Source organism: Ailuropoda melanoleuca, chromosome 18 (assembly GCF_002007445.2).
Source record: "Ailuropoda melanoleuca isolate Jingjing chromosome 18, ASM200744v2, whole genome shotgun sequence".
In the NCBI taxonomy this organism is placed as follows: domain Eukaryota; kingdom Metazoa; phylum Chordata; class Mammalia; order Carnivora; family Ursidae; genus Ailuropoda; species Ailuropoda melanoleuca.
The window spans coordinates 6016429-6032963 of record NC_048235.1 but is presented as its reverse complement, the minus strand read 5'-3'; the positions used below and the strand labels follow the sequence as shown (position 1 = coordinate 6032963).

The 16535-nt window shown below is 38.5% G+C and overlaps 1 long non-coding RNA gene across 1 annotated transcript in view; it reads right to left on the bottom strand.

Annotated features, from left to right (window-relative positions):
- The window catches only part of LOC117797091, a 41360-nt gene that overhangs the window by 21542 nt on the left and 3283 nt on the right, over positions 1-16535 (bottom strand). The window lies entirely within an intron of this gene.

The following is a 16535-nucleotide window of genomic DNA, read 5'->3' as shown; positions in this document are numbered from 1 at the left end:
TTTTTACCTAATGAACATATTTAAAACAAAACTACTCCCTCACCTCCTCAGACCTCTATGCCTTAGTTAATTCTCACTCAACCTTTCCACTAACTGTTTGACAAAAGGAGTGAACAACTCTTCCAAGTGAAAGGCCTGGTTTGAGTAGATAAAGATGCAAAATTTGACCTACGGATTTAACAATCTACAGGTCACTGACAAGAGTTGTTTTAATGGCCTAGGAGGGCAATTAAAAATAGTAATTGGAGTGGGTTCTAGAGACAAAAGGAGGAAAGAAAAAGGAAAAACAAATACAGATAACTTTTGGGGGGAATCTTTCAAAAAAGAGACAAAAGGAGGAAAGAAAAGGGAAAAACAAATACAGACAACTTTTGGGGGGAATCTTTCAATAAAAATCTTTCAATAAAAGGGAGCAGAACTTAGAGATAGCTGGAGTTGCAGTCAAGACCAACGAAGGACTACTTTTTAATATGGAGGATGGTGTGGGATGTTTGTGTGCTCACAGAAATGATCCTGCAGAGGGAAATCCTATTATGCAGAGAGGGTGGGGGTAGAATTTCTGGAGCAATCACTTGGATTTGAACAAAGCAATGCAATGCAGTGCACAAGGAAGGGGTTGGCCTTAGACAGTGGGAGACAACTTGTCCGCCAAAATAGGAGTGACAGCAGATGGCTGCAGAAGCAAGTGGGTTGGTGGGTGAGGGTGGGACCATGGAGGTTCCTTTCTGATTTTTTTTTTCAGTAAAATAGAAAGGAAATGAAGTAAAATTGTCAGGCAGCACTAAAGATCATCAATAAAAGTGAGGCTAGCCAGCAGAGCTAAATGTTTTTCTTTAACAACCTGGATGCAAATACTAAAGAGAGGAGGATTTTAGCAGGTGTGGAATTAGTTCAGCTGAGGGGAGGGAATGGCTTAATCATATAACATAAACGAGCAAAGAGAAAAGTGAGATCAGCATAGTGAGGGAGGATGAAAAGCTGGTAGAATCAATAGATCATAGACCTGCTGAAATCAAAGTTCTCTAGGGTTCATTCAGGTCCTTGGAGTTGACCTGGAAACACGTGAGGTGGTGCGGGGAAAGTGGCATCCTTGACAAGGAGAGCCAAGGTAGCTTTCCAGAATTCCAGCGTGAGGGCACAGTCAGAGCAGTCAGTAAGTGGGTGAATCCACCAATCAATTAATCTTAGAAGTAATCAACTAATATTCATGTAACAGGTTTTCAAATCATTCTGAAATTTAAACCTGATCATGCTGTTATGGAAAATCCTTTAGACTACACTTCTCAATCTCTGAACTAATTTTCAGCATAAGATTCAACCCACAGGTGGGCATGAAAGTTCTTTTGTTATCTGATTTCTCTTTCTTCTGCAGTATCAGCAATAATTTCTACCCCCCTGGACTGAGTATTAAGTCCTGTCAAAGTACATCTTAGGGTGCCACTTTTCTGAGACATAGACCCACAACCATGCCCTGCCGAACGGAGTTCAGACATAAGATCTGAGTTTGAACGCTGGTCCCTAGCATTGCGCGTATGTTGCCTTTTCACTATTAATGGCTTCCCACAAATCAGAAAGTCTTTGAGGACATGGAGTTATTTATCTGTAACCCCTCCTCTCCCACTACCACTTCAATATATTTGTGCATTAATCTAATTACTAAGTAAATAAGTAAATGAAGGATAAGTATGCATCCACCTGAGGCAGAAACAAAGCTAAGGATTTTATAGCCTGGAGACCAGTCAGAAATACGCGCGCAGCGATTCCCAGTGAGGAGTTTAGGGTGGGGGGAGACAGTTGTAGGAAGACACTAACTTACCAAGGCATCCCAGTTCTTAGAAACATAGTAATATATTAGTAACCAGTAGCCCAGCAGATGCAATTGAAAATTTACAAGTGATTCCAAGAAGTGAGGGCATTCAAGTTAAACAAGAAACTAGGGCACGGTTTCAGGATAGATTCTGTATAAATGTCAGTCACCTCTGATAACTTTGCCAATACGTTCACAATTCAACATTTCTGTTAATTTTTCCCCAATCTTAAAATGGCTGAATTATAATCTCAGTTGTTTATATAGAAGAGGTAATTAAGGTTTGGCAAGAAACTGGAAACAATGACGCTCAACGGTATCCTTATTTAAATTCTGTTCAACATCTTTGGTTTCTATGTTCGGCTGTTTATTGGTATCTAGGTCGTTATTTAATTAGCTGCTTATTTAATGATGCCATTTATTAGTGCCCAGATAGCCATAATCAAAGGCATAATACAAATAAATTATGAAAAAGATTAAAATCATTTCATCAGCCAAATACGAGCTCCTATACAATGGAGAGATTTAATTATTTTAGGTCTGGTATTGAGATTAGCCTGATTGACTTTCTGGCTTTGATTCAACGATCTATTATCGCATTTTGAGATCAAATCTGGTGCGAAATAGTCCTATCATTTGTTTTGCAGGCCTGATGAAGGAAAGGTATTTACCTACCAAAGCACCTGACAAAACAAATCACTGAGTGAGATAGAATGTATTGTGGTTTTTAGTCATTAAGCTTCATTCTACACTAATTTTCTGTGCTAGGTTTTAGGAAGACCAAAGTTTGGGGTTATGTTATTTAGCTAGGAAGTGGTTTCTTTTATATTATGGCATGCCCTGACAAACCATCTTATTTTGAAAATGCTTACCTATAAATTACAGAAGAAAAAGACTTAGTCTCTTTTTTTTCCCCCAAAATACACAAAGGGAAAAATACAGACTGAAGAATAATTAAAATATTACACAGTTTTATGAGACACCAACTGAAAATATGCAAAATATGGCCCGAATGTACCTTTACACAATGCCTATATTAGCAAATAATTTTAAAGGTAATGCAAAGTTATTTCTACTTCTTTGACTCCCAGTTGCCTCCAAGACAAAGTCTGCCCCCCTCATCATGGCGTATCTGCCCCGTTTCTTCTACCAAAATTTCTCCATATGTTCCCTCCTCCAGGCATGCAAGACACTCCAATCCCCCCATACATGACATGCTCCTTCCATGATGGGACTGGCTACAATTGCCCCACTCAAAATCTGACTTAATCCCATTAAGAAGAAGATGTCTTTCCTAAGGAAAGAAAGATCTGGAATGGAAATACAAGTAATTAGGAAATAGAAACACAGGTAGGGTAGAAGAATTCTCACGTGCTGAAGTTGGGAAACCAAACAGGAAAACTCAAAGGGGTTTCATTTGATTGGAGCACCTTTTATTTCATGTGATCTTAACTAATCAAAAGGATCTGGCTTCCAGAAATATAGGGTTATGTAAACCAAATTATATAGTTGAACCTAAGGTTCTATACACTCCAAGTGGCCTTTTCACATACAAAATGAAAAAAAAAAAAAAAAAGGTCTTTCTACCAATTGGAAATACAGGTGGACAATGAAATGTTTGCACTATGCTATCATGAAATCAGTTTGCTGAGTTAAGCATAAATAATGTCACTCAGAGGAGAGGCCTGGATTTTCCTGGAGTAATTGCCAGTGAACTGTTAGACAGGGGTATTAGAAGACCAAATGTCTGAGCTGACAGTTTCCATCTCAGGCTTTGAACTTCAGGTGATGCCTTCAGAAATGGAGACTGTCGCACAAATTCTGTTAGGAAAAGGATGTGTCAGGAAAAAAGACTGACACTTTCACATGGCATATTTTTCTAACCATATTCGTGTGCTGAGCTTAGCTGTCATCGAGGGCAGTAGCTCACCATTTTATGCCTTTCTAGCCCATTAAACCATTTCCCAAACTCAAGTTACTGGATTTCATTCATGTACCATATTATGCAAAGTTATTAAAAGTTATTAAAACATGTAATATGTTAAGTACAACATCTCATGATTTAATTCAGATATGTTTTTGTGTGACCACTTAACCCGTGAGGATGGGCAAGTCTATTTTTTCTTCAGAAGTATTGCGCAAGATGAAAAAGTTATTGACTTTTTTAGTTGGCTTTTAAATTAAGATAATTTCTTCCACAGTCACTTAAGCTCTCACTTATACTTACATGCTGAGAAAGGCAAGTTCTGCAGAGCTCTGCTACAGAAATTATTTCAATTCAATTCAGTGAGGATTTCCTCAACAACTGCTTTGGGCTAAGCCCAGTCCTGGATGTGCTGAGCCCAGTCCTGGATATACCAGGAGAATACAAAGAAATTATAAGCATGGCTCCTACCTTCTAATGTTTATTATCTAATCGGAAAGACAGAGCATACACATGCATGATTCCGTTTTATACACGCTCGTGTTAAGTACCACGTGTGGTGCTGTACCATAAATTAATGTAATGCTGCACATGAATAGAGGTTCAGTGGACAGGAATTTATTTCAATCTGGGGGAAATCTTAATAGAAGACGAAAAGTGAGTTATGAGTATGGAAACTATAAAACATAAAAGAAGATGCTCTATCATCCAAAATTATAAGAGACCAGAGACCAAAACCCAAACACAGAAAGCCAAGGAAATAGCACAGCAGATCCAGAAATCCAGAACATTCTACCAAAATAAACTTGTATATATCAATAGGTATGAGTAAAGTTATAGGCACAGCAAAATCATGTGATGGTAGTCTTGAGATGGACAAATCTGAAAAAAAAAGGATAAGATCTTTAAGATTTTAAGGAAAAAAAGATTATTGTAGAAAAGAAATTATGGAAGCATGTGTTATTTTAACTACCCTGTGACCCCCTTTCATAAAACACACTGAAAACGTGACTTTTCTAAAAGACTCTCATTGTTTCCACCAAGAATATATTCCAGCAAGTTAGTTTGAATAGTTAAGAAGAGATTTTTGTCCTGTAAATGATTTCTTTCAGGAAAAGAAGTGCAAGTAAGCTTGGAGATTCTAATCTTTTCAAGAATTGAAAAGGTATCATACACGGCTAAGAAATATATAGCTGAATGTAGATTCATTAAATTGGAAAATTCAGGTTTTCAATTTGAACCCAAGAGCATAAAAATAGTTATAATGCTATGTACCACAGACTATTCCAATATATATATTACATCCTAATATATGTGTATTCTACTATCTATAATATCTATTATGTTCTAACATATTTATGATATATATAATACTTATCTCACAAAGTAATTTTAAGGGTTGAATGAATTAGTATATATTTAATCCATAATATTATTATAGTAGCATTATATATCAATATATTTATTTAATATTATATAAAATAATATATATATATACACATATATATTCCTTAAAGTAAGTCTCTGAGGTAAGCGCTATGATTGTCCCCATTTGCAAAGGGAAGAATGGAGTCTAGGAATGATAAGCAAAGTGCCTGAGATCACACGGCTGGTATGTAGATCTGGGGTTTCAATATAGGCAATCTGGCTCCAGAGTATCTGGGGTTTTTTTTATTTTTTTATTTTTTTATTTTTTTTGTTTTGAGAGAGAGAAAGAGCACAAGCGGTGTAGGGGACAAAGAGAGGGACAGAGAGAATCTTAAGTAGGCTGCACTCTCAACCCTGAGATCATGACCTGAGTGGAAATCAAGAGTGGACACTTAACCAACCCAGCCACCCAGGCACCCCAGGGTATGTGATTGTAACTAGTACATTCTATCTCTCTACTTCTTGCTGTTTTTATAGGGTGCTGAGTTTAAGAGTTAATATATTTAGGGATAGATGTTTGGATCCCCAGAAAAGTTGTGATCAAACTTCTAATGCCCAGAATAGACAGCCAGTTAGGAAAGCAGCAAGCCTTATACAGTGAGGTTTTTTAAAGGCTGATTTCTGTTTGGTGTGACATATGCCGTATCAATTCCCTTCATTCCAAATCTTAGACACAAGAGTCTGATATCTTGCAGAAGAACTGCTCCCATATGATGAATGATATATCCCCCACCTCAGGTTTATCTGCAGATGGCGATGAAAGCCCGTATTCCTTTTTTCCACCTCAAGTTGTGAGTCCTCCCAACAATCTAATAGGATTGCGGGATAAAGAAATTATATAATGTTATTATAGTAAACGAGGAGTAGAAATGCGGAGTCACATCCATTCCAATCAAACAGAAGAACCTTGCTTTTCAACATTAATAATGTCCTAAAGCCCCAACTGTACTGATTTCCTTCATTTTCTGGTCCTCTGAGTGCTGATAAAAATTATGGACTATATTACAGTGTGGTTTAGCTATTTTCGATGCCATCAACAAGATCTCCTTCAGTGACTAAAAGAATAATTGTACATAATGGTCATATCTCTCATGTTACAAATGCTTGATTTATGATAAATATGTATGAGCAATCCCAGAAAATATTCCCGGAAAAACAAACAAAATAAAAAATTAAAAGGGCACTTTATCTTTCATACTCTGGCATACAATGAAACCATTTTAAACCTTTAAAGGGAAAAAAAAATACTACAAAGGTGATTTCAGTATAGTGAAGTTAAAGGTGAATACTTAAAATCCTTTTAGTTCAGGAACCAAAATATGTAAGAATGTCAATGGGGGGGCGCCTGGGTGGCTCAGTTAGTTAAGCATCTAACTCTTGATTTCAGCTCAGGTCATGATCTCAGGCTTGTGAGATCGAGCCCTGCTTTGGGCTCCATGCTCAGTGGAGAGTCTGCCTGAGATTCTCTCTCTGCCCCTCTTCACACCCCCCAACCCCCACCCCACTCAAATAAATAAATAAATAAATAAATCTTAAACAGAATGTAAATGGAATGTTATGTAGAGATACCTCGTGGTACAAACATAATTATTTAAATTGTTTACTCTTGCATTTCGAATTTTTACTTTTGAATGCTAATGATCCTGAACAACATTTCTTTTCTGATATTTCTTATACAGTTACCTCAAAGTAATATGTGTCCTTTTTTTTTTAATATTTCTAATTTATTCATTTGAGAGAGAGCACAAGTGAGAGCATGAGCAGGGGTGAGGGTCAGAGGGCAAGGGAGAAGCAGACTCCCCACTAAGCAGGGTGCCTGATGCGGGGCTCAATCCCAGGACTTTGAGATCATGACCTGAGCTGAAGGCAGACACCTTAACCCCCTGAGCCACCCAGGTGCGCCGTGTGCGTCCTTTCAGTCTGTCCATTTGTAAAATGGCGAGCTTTACAATGATTAGCGTCATCAACATTCTTAAGGAACGTTTATGTTTAGGTTCACATATTTTTAGATTTCAGTGTTATTTCCTGCTTTCAGGGAAAAAAAAGTGTTACAAATAGATTTCCTTTTAAGCTTTAAAAGTGTGGGTGGTATTTGATTTTCTTTTACTTTATACTAGCTACACTTATATTTTTTTACACTTATGTTAGTTGCATTGTTGTATTTTCATGAATAAGTCCTGGTGCCACATGCAAAAGAATCAAGATTACATTTTTTTTTACTTCCTACACTTACCAGTTACTAATTCCTATAGGGAAAATTAGCTAAACTAGCTCTATTAGGCAACCGAGTATTATTCTGTAATTGTTAACAAGTATAAATAACAGCATACCAGCTGCCTTAGCAGCTTGAGTTGGGTCATGCCTGTACAAGTAAGGTGCATTGCTGGGGATCACGGGGTGATGTATAACCCTCCCATTCGAAAGAGAATACCTGGAAAATTAAAACAATAAATAAGGGAAAGAAATAAAAAACAATGAATAATCTCTTACAGCTTCTAAAATTTCCCGGTTTTATGCTTGTTATCTTGAGGCAGGGTTAAGGACTTATTCATATGGAGAAGCTCCTTACATTCTAGGAAGCAGGGGCATGAATGGTAAGTACTGCACAGGACCGTGTAGGAATGAAATGAGATTAACACACTCAAGGCACATAGAAAACAGCTGGCACAGAAGAAGCACTGAAGAAATGATAATTACGACAATAATTTTCATTACTTTTACTATTATTTCTAATAATTCACAGTAGTTACCTTCAGCTGAATAACCAGAAGGAAGATAAAAAGAGCTCAGTCTGATGGGAAGTTATAATTTGCCATTGCTCTTACACAGTCAGCTTTTTTCTTTTTTTAAAAATCAAATCTATGTCCCACAGGATTTACAAACACAATGATTTATACATGCAAACCTCTAAACTTCATAGCAATATTGGTCTTGGGAGGTCTTCAAGGGAAATGCTGAACAAGAAGGAACAATTTAGAAAGCCCGAAGTAAAAATGAGATAACCAGAATTTTTGTTGAATTCAACACCTTACCTTTTTAAGGGGTCATTCAGTTTTCCAAGCACATCTCAAACATACATTATCAAATTTCATCCCACTGAAGCCCTGTGAGGCCACCTGCATTCAGAGGAATGAGGGAAGGCTCATAGTGGACATCTGGATTCACCCCCCTAGGGGATACCCAGGAGGAGAACCATGGTCAGAACTCTTATATTCTCACTTCAGGACTCCCCATTAAACCTATGTTGCCTTTATGAAATGTTGACCTCCATGACTCCCTATCCGATAAAAATTAAATAAACTTCTGAGCACTTGCCAATAGGACAGAAAGATGTGTTGTTTTCGGCAGGCTTTCTAACTAGAAAAACACAATGCTATGAGGGACACGGGTATCACTTCACCAATACATGTGGCATTGCTAACCCTGTTTCTTTGAGGAAACTACCCAAGAGAGCTCAATTCTTTAGCCTCTTTGAGCATGGAAGTTACAAAGAAATAATGAGAGAACAAAAAATTTGTAGAAAAATTTGAAGGTAGAAATTTAGTAGTAACAGAAATTCTGATTTAAAGAAGTTGTTTTGCGATGCATGGGTGGCTCAGCTAGTTAAGTGTCTGCCTTTGGCTCAGGTCATAGTCCCAGGGTCCTGGGATCAAGGCCCACATTGGGCTCCTTGCTCAGTAGGGAGCCTGCCTGCCACTCCCCCTGTTTGTTCTCCCTCTCTCTCTGACAAATAAATAAATAAAATCTTTTTTTTTTTTAAATGAAGAAGGTGTTCTACTTTTTCTTTTTCTTTCTTCTAAGGTAAACCCTTTTATTTTTCCCCTTTTTTTGTAATATTCATGAAATAAGGAAACTGAAAGGAAAAGGGAAAAGACTTACATAAAAGGAAGGAGATAAAGTACAGTACATCCATACCTGGGCCCATCTTCTTCTTTAATCAAGCATAACAGCAAAAGGTGGTCAGTTTCCACAATGGTAACCCAACTGATTGAAAGTGACTATTTCCATCAAGTTACTCACATAACACCAACAAAAGTCTTCTTGTTATATCTAATCTAAGAGTGGAATTACTTGTCTTCCCATATATTTCTCTCTGGGTCATCATACACAGAATAAGCTATCACTAATTTCAAATGTTGAATTACTTTTTTTCACTGTATTACTCTTTCTGAGGTTGACTTTATCTCTGCTTGTCTACACCATTTCTCTCTTCCTGTTTTAAATTCCCTCCCCAAGATATAACCCTCTTTATAACAATAAATAGAACTTTCTCTACTTGACAAATTTCACAAAGACCAAATAGGCAAAAAATATTTCTGTTTTATAAATGAATATGTCAATAATGGATGTCTGTCTGTGATCCATTCTGAGAAAAAAAAATCACACATATTATTTAAAGGGAACTGTTAGGTATTACCACTTTGGCATTAAAGTCACCCAACTGAGAAATTACTTCTCTGTTATTATAGTTTCTTCAATCTATTAATTCAGTTCATTACAAGAAAATACCCTACTTATAAAACATTCAGCATCTGAACATATGTTTTCTTTTGAGTCTTGAGAGAGACAAAAGTAATCAAACTGCTTCAAATCTTGAAAGAAAGAAAGAAAGAAAAGAAAAGAGAAAAGGAAAGAAAGGAAAGGAAAGGAAAGGAAAGGAAAGGAAAGGAAAGGAAAGGAAAGGAAAGGAAAGGAAAGGAAAGGAAAGGAAAAGGAAGGAAACCGTGTCAGCAAACTCAGATAGTGAAAGTAATTGTTCACAAATTGTAACTGGGCAATAGGGCATGAAAATGAGACTTGAAATGGTTTTGATAAGCTCTCCACAGGCACATTGTTGAGAACTTCTCAGGCTTTGCTGGTTACAGGGTTATTTGAAATAAATCTGCTCTTAACATGGACCCAGAAATATTTTTTTTAATATTTTTTTTATAACACCAACTCATCTTTATTTTTTTATCCTTATTTTTCAAACAAAATTTGCTATTCTAATGTCTCCCTAAGCAATGTGAGCAGAGATAACACCGGAAATCTCTTCCAAAGAAATGAGATTTCCTCTTATTGTGAAGATGAAAACATCCCCTCTTAGTCATGGCAAAGGCGGGGAGGAGATCAGTCACTTGATTGTGTCTTGGTTTTAGGTGTGCCTTCTTAATTGGATGACGTTCTCAAACACTCAGGATGCAAGACAAGGACTTCGCCTAAGTAGCTCCTGAACACTAAAATAATATAGATTTCCGAGATTACATTTGGTCCTACTCAGTGAAAAGCTGTATGTCAAACAGGAAATAACCTTTAAAATGGCTCCTGATTACTCATAAGAGAAATCAGCTCATAAAACTAGTCCCAAAGACGCAAACAGAATTTTAGTATTCTCAGCTAGGTGACATTGTCATTAAACTGACATTTTGGTTTTAAAATAAGACAGAAGCTAACTTTGCAGAAAATATGAGTTCATTTCTATGACACAAACAAATGCTAAAGGAGCAGTGGAGAAATATGTCAATTTTAAAGAATAAGTGATAAATGTCGTTTCCTGAGTATGATACTCTAATTGTTTGAGGCTGTCTCATGGCCTAACATATTACTGATCTTGGAAAATGTTTCATGTGCATTTGAGAAGCATGTGTATTCTGCTGTTATTGGGTATAGTGTTCTATATATAAATGTATATGAACTCTGAGCACTTCTCTGTATGTAGGTGAGATTTTAATAATATTTTTTTTCAAAAAGAAGGAAAAAATAATACTGGCTTTCAAACATTTAGAAAGGTTCGAATCTCAATAATCAAAGTGAAAATTCAAACAACTAGATTCCTATTCTTGCCTTTACAATTAGCAAGGATTTTAATTCACATTTTAAATGAAATACCCAGTGCTATTAAGCGTGCAGCCACACTGCTGGTAGGAGTAGTTTGGTACAAGTCTTTCAAAAACAGTTTGGCATCCAATCGTTTTACTTTTGGTACAAAAATACATTAAAATGTTATTTGGTACAAAAATACATTAAAGTGTTATTTATAGAAGCAAAAATTAGAAATAATCAAAATGTAAGTGTTTACAATGATGTCTATGAAGAGTTCACAAAAACATGGAAAAAAGCGGTAGACATTAACTATTATTTAAAAAGAAAACAAGACTGTTAGAACACACACGCACACACACACGCACACACACTGCATCACTATTAAACAGAGCTTGCTCCCAGAATGGAAGTATACCTCAACATTAGAAATGCCCTCTCTATAATTCACCATATTGGAGGATAACCACATGACTCCGACAGAATACTGCAAACTGTTTAATTATTTCATTCTGGTTAACTTGTCTTGTGACTTAATGTACCTACAGAAAATGGGTTGTCTAGTCCTTTCCCTCTCTCTGGGGCAGACACTACATGCTTCGCAAAGAGATTGAGAAGGCGAAATAGGGTCATGATCTAACCTCTGCTTCTGTGCTCTCGAACTCATTCTTTCTTGCATGAAGACTTAGCAAATCACAAAGTCCTACAATAAACTTGGAGGCCGTGGCTCATGAACAGCATTTGATAAAACTCGATAGGCATAAATAAGTTAAAGGCATTAAAAAGTTCTTTAATTAGGAATAGAAAAGACTCTGCTTAGATTGATGCTTCTACTTATAGTAAACACTAAATTTATTCACTTTGCACCCGATCAAACAGGCTCTGGTAGAATTCTTGAACTACCGAGGTCAGCAAGCTAAAAACTATATCTTCTGTACTTTTATTCCAGCTGACGTTCTGTGTGGGACCTGACTTCTGCCAAAGAGATGTAGTTATGTAAGACCTGGAAGTAACAAGGCAGAGAGATTGGTTTGTGGTGGTGGAGGTCTGGTGTTTCTGGGGAAACTGAGGCACATGTCCGTGCATTTGCTCTCAAGAACCCGGGGTGCTGAGTGGCAGGCAGCAACAAGGGCACTATTCCACCAGAACGGGGCTCTGTGAGGTTAGACATTTCTCACTGTGGATCCAGTCCCATTATGCAGTACCCAAGCCCAGGTGTCTGACTTCCCTGCAGATCCTATGTCCTACCGAACCCTTTTCTGCTTTGATTAGGTAGAACGGAATCTAGGTTCTGCCACGGAGAACCGTCAATGATACTGCGATAAACCACAGACTTCGACAAGCATCATAGTTAATGGAGGAATATTAGACTTCGCTTGTTTTAAAATTACATGTATACTAAGCGACACTGGAAAACATTGTGCTGAATGGAAAGTAAAAACTTGACAAAGTCGGTATGGACTTCTAGCCCTGGATGTGCATTAAAGGTCATGCTCATGTGCCAACACGGTTTCATTCGGACACGTACACTGGGCTGCAAGAGCGGACGCGCTGCCATGAAGGGGGAAGAGACAGTGACTTCATGAGGACAGAAAGGACGGGACAGAAAGATGAGAAAGAGAGGGGTCCTGTCAGCTTTAGTGCCCTGAGTGTCACTTCGGGTCTTAGCTGTACTGGTTTGGGGCCACTTGGCTCTGCCCCTGCAGCTGCTGCAAAGTTCAGCCACGTGAGACTGACCGACCCCTGCAGGACAGCATGACGACCCCCCTGCCATGCCCACGGTGCACACCCTCAGCGCCAGCCCGGGAGCTGCCCCGCGAACATGTTAGAGCCCCCCAAACCCAAGCAAGGGTTTAACACTGCCGGCTTTGGGCCAGTAGGAAATGTGAGCTGGCATCAATTCTTCCCTTTCTTCCCCGCATAGAATGTTCTGAGAAATACTCATCTGACAGCCTCAGATGACATGCTNGCCCGGGAGCTGCCCCGCGAACATGTTAGAGCCCCCCAAACCCAAGCAAGGGTTTAACACTGCCGGCTTTGGCCAGTAGGAAATGTGAGCTGGCATCAATTCTTCCCTTTCTTCCCCACATAGAATGTTCTGAGAAATACTCATCTGACAGCCTCAGATGACATGCTCTACAGATCAAAGAGTCCGCCTTGTGCGATGCCTCATACCAGCTCTTCCGCCTGCCCTGGCTCAGCCCGCTGTCTCCCCACTCCTGCCCGGTGAGGTTGCATATTCTTGTAACATGTTAGCGCAGACACCTTTTCCTCAGGCCCTGTTTTCCGGAGAACCTGGCTCCGACAGGTAGATGAGCAAAGATTTGTGTGCGTCTATGCTCATACACGCACTGGCCCCAGAAACGTGATTAACTTAACTCCGCCGCCTGGGGTTCACGAAAGAAGGGAGGGATGGGAGGAAGGGGGGAGCCGAGAAAGCAAAAAGGAATGAGAGAGAGAACAGCTACAGAATAGTGGCAAAACAAAAGGCTGGATCTTAAACAAAACACTGAGATAAATCTTTGGTGAGAGAAAAACAAAAGAAGGGAAGAAGAATTTTAAGTGGAATAGAATAAATGACACATTTTTAAATAATAAGAAGTTCTAGTGCATAACTCTGTATTAATGAATAAGTCCAGATAAAATAAATGTATTTCTGAAAAGATGTTTTTAAATGTTGAGGGGGGAAAAAAAGAGAACTAGAAAAAGCTGAATCAAAAGAAGTATTAAGGACACTGAAATGAAAATAAAACACGGGCTATTTTCACACCCTCACAAAAGAGCTCTAAGGCCAGAGTTTTNGTGCATAACTCTGTATTAATGAATAAGTCCAGATAAAATAAATGTATTTCTGAAAAGATGTTTTTAAATGTTGAGGGGGGAAAAAAGAGAACTAGAAAAAGCTGAATCAAAAGAAGTATTAAGGAAACTGAAATGAAAATGAAACACGGGCTATTTTCACACCCTCACAAAAGAGCTCTAAGGCCAGAGTTTTCACTGGTGAATTCTGACTTCAAAGAACAAATAATCCTTAAATTATAGAAATAGAGAATATGGAGGAAAAGAACTTTCCTGTAGCAATATATAAATAAAGCTAGTGTGAGCATAATAACCAACCCAGGTACAGACAATATACACCTACACACAAAATACATAATATATCTTACGTATATGGGCTCAAAATCCTAAATAAATTCTTAGGTATGCAGTTTAAATAACATTTTAACTGGAATATATCCACTTAGAATTTATTACTGGAAAGCAAAGATAACTTTTTAGCAGAAAATGTACCAATGTAATTCCCCATATAATTGACTAAGTAAACACAACTATGTTAACCATCTAAATCACTGAAAGAAAAGCATATTTGAATTTTAATTCAACATCTATTTATGATAAACATTCTAACAATAATAGAAAAAGAAGAGAACTTTCTTTACTTCTTGTAGACTATCTGCAAAATAAATTACAAGATATCGCCACATTTAATGGAAATGGTTAAAATTATTTTTCCATGGGCACCTGGGTGCCTCAGTCAGTTAAGCATCTGCTTTTGGCCCAGGTCATGATCTCAGGGTCCTGGGGTGGAGCCCTGCAGCAGGCTTCCTGCTCAGCAGGGAGTCTGCTTCTCCCTCTCCCTCTGCCTGCCACTCCCCCTGCTTGTGCTCTCTGTCTCTGTGAAATAAATAAATAAAATCTTTTTAAAAAGTTATTTTTCCAGGGGCACCTGGGTGGCTCAGTTGGTTAAGTTTCCAACTCTTGTCGTGATCTCTGGGTTGTGAGATCAGCCCCTCACTCACCTCCTGCTCAGCAGGGAGTCTGCTTGAGATTCTCTCTCTCCTTCCTCTAACCTTCTCCCTGCTTGTACTCACATTCTCTCTCTCTCACACACAAATAAATAAATAAAAATTTTAAAATTATTTTTCCTTAACATCAAGATCCAGTTAGAAATACTAGTTATCACTGCTATTGCTCAAGACATTACTAGAAATCTTAGAAAATGGTTGAGAACTAGGAAAAAGGTAGAAATACAGTTTGATTTGCATAAAAGATTGAATTGTCCTAATGTCAAGATGACCTAGTCATTACTAAAGAAATCCCATGAGATTCATCTGAGTTTCTCAACAGATAAACTTTCATATTTAGTAAGCATAATAAAGAGGCTGACTCCATTGTTCTAATGTGACTGCTGACAACATTGAAGCCCAACCCCTACCTCTTCCAGGGGTGCCCCACCTCTGCGCAAGCCAATAAGAAGGCCCTGGATCTCTTTCTTTTGGTTCCTGGCAGGAGATTCCAAGGAAGTAAGCCCTCGCCTACACACAGGAACCCCCACTGGCCAGGCTCCTTACCCAGCTCTCAAGCTTGGGAGGCCTGCCCTACTCTCCCTAGAGATCTCAGTTTCATACCTTCTTGCTGTGTGTGTGTGGTATCCTCAATCTCAACATTTGAACCCAGTTTGGGGTGAGGGTATACCCTGCACCTTCAGAGTGGTCGCAACGAAAAGTGAGAGTGATAAAGGCAAGATTATTATACTAAAACCAGGAAATGTTCCTTTGCATTCACAACTGTCAATAATGAGCCAGACAAGAAGATATCACCAAGAACAAAAAACTTATAAAATAGCTAGCAATTAAATTTAAAGGATTGCATACAGTTTTTGGGAAAAAAATGTTAAATTTCTTTTTAAAAACACCAAAGGTCATGGTACACGAGAAGTGTCTTGTGTGTGGTACCATTTTATTGCCCTTCCCCAGCTGGGGCCACTCCTACAGAATACACTCTGAACATCGCTCCCCAGAGTTGTGTTATACATATTTCCTGATTGCGCTCATAACAGCATTGCAGATATTCATTCTCCAATTCTAAAAGTGCAGTGCAGTTCAAATAAAAATCCCTGAAGGATATTGAAGAGGAATATAATGAAGTGATCTGAAATTTACAGTGGGAAAATAAAAATACAAATAAAAATCTCTCTGTAAAAAGATACATTGTCATCATCATTAGAATAGCGTAAGACTTCTTCCATTTCAGGTCAAGAAGGAGTAACAGAAACCAGATTTGACTTCCTGCCTCACACAATTAAAAAAGACGAAGTATCTGAAATAATATTTTTTCAAGACATCAGACTTCAGGCAACAAAGGAGTGACTCCTGAGCACTGGGGATGGGTGCGCACTGTGGTTTCCTGCCTCGCCTCCCTGAGCCAGTCTCCAGACCACCATGTAGGCAGGGGTCTTGGGCCCAACCAACATCCTCCCCATCTGAGATGATAGAGCTCAGAGTCCAGGAGGCCATGGCAGCTCATGTTTTCAGGGCTGAGTACCGATAGGATGGCATCCTGAACAGCTCATGCATGTGAGGAAACTACCTGAATCCATGGAAAGAACCACCCTGCAGAATTAGAGGCAACCATACCCAGACTCACCCAGGGCTGAAAATAGTGCCCCTTCCTACCCAACCAGAGTGGAAACAGTAATTCCTGGGGCTTCAGGTAAGAGTACTTAGAGGGGTCTTGCCTCAGTACTAGAAAATACTTCACCTGAGACTAAACACTGCCCTGATCCCACCTCAAATA